Source organism: Cebus imitator, unplaced genomic scaffold (assembly GCF_001604975.1).
Source record: "Cebus imitator isolate Cc_AM_T3 unplaced genomic scaffold, Cebus_imitator-1.0 Scaffold181, whole genome shotgun sequence".
Taxonomy (NCBI): Eukaryota; Metazoa; Chordata; class Mammalia; order Primates; family Cebidae; genus Cebus; species Cebus imitator.
The window spans coordinates 1767573-1768839 of record NW_016107496.1 but is presented as its reverse complement, the minus strand read 5'-3'; positions in this window follow the sequence as shown (position 1 = coordinate 1768839).

The window sequence follows — 1267 nt, the reverse complement described above, 5'->3', positions numbered from 1 at the left end:
AAAAAAAAAAGAAAAAAAACGGGTAAGTTTTACATTATATGAATTTTGTCCCAATGCAATGGTTTGGATATTTGACACTTCTAGATCTCATGCTGAAATTTGATCCCATCTGGTCTAAAGAAAAGATACTAAAAAGAAAAAAATATATATATTTTTTAAAGAAAGTTGATCTCCAGTGTTGGAGGTGAGGCCTAATGGGAGGTGTTTGACTCACGGAGGTGGATCCCTCATGAATGGCTTGATGCCATAATCGGGAGTTCTTGCTCTATTATTTCCTGCGAGAGCTGATTGTTAAAAGAGGCCTGGCACCTCTCTCCCCTCCAGGTGCTCTCTTCCCGTGTGGTCTCCAGACACACCAGCTTCCATTCGCCTTCCACCATGAGTGGAAGTAGGCCCAGGTCCTCATCAGAAGTAGATGTTGGTGCCATGATTCTTACACAGACTGTAGAACCATGAGCCAAATTAACCCCTTTTCTTTTTCTTTTGAGACAGAGTCTTGCTCTGCGGACAGGCTGCAGTGCAGTGGCACAATCTCGGCTCACTGCAAACTCTGCCTCCTGGGTTCAAGCGATTCTCCTGCCTCAGCCTCCCGAGCAGCTGAGACTACAGGAGCATGCCACCATGCCTGGCTAATTTTTTGTATTTTAGCAGAGATGGGGTTTCACCATGTTGACCAGGATGGTCTCAATCTCCTGACCTCATGATCCGCAGGCCTCGGCCTCCCGAATTGCTAGGACTACAGGCGTGAGCCACCATGCCTGGCCAACCTGTTTTCTTTATAAATTACCCAGCCTTAGGTATTCCTTTATAGCAACACAAAAGGGACTAAGACACTCAATAAAAAAGTAATTCATGGTTATCATGGTAAATTTGGAAACAAATATTCTTAAAAAGAAGAGAAATTGGCTGAGCACAGTGGCTCACACCCACAATTGCAGCACACGCGTTCAGGGGTTCAAGACCATCCTGAGCAACATGGAGAAACCCCCGTCTCTACGAAAAAAAAAGGAAAAATCAGCTGAGCATGGTGGTGTGGGCCTACCAGCTACTCAGGAGGCTGAGGCTGGAGGATCACTTGGCCTCGGGGGGTGCAGAGGTTGCAGGGAGCCAAGATCATGCCACTGCACTCCAGCCTCAGTGACAAAGCAGGACCCTGTTTCAAAAAAAAAAGGAATCTGGGCAAGACAGTCCTTCCCTTGCAAAGGTAGGAGGTGATTTATAATAAATCTGTCTGTTGCCTGCTAGTAATAGTTAACATATCAAACAC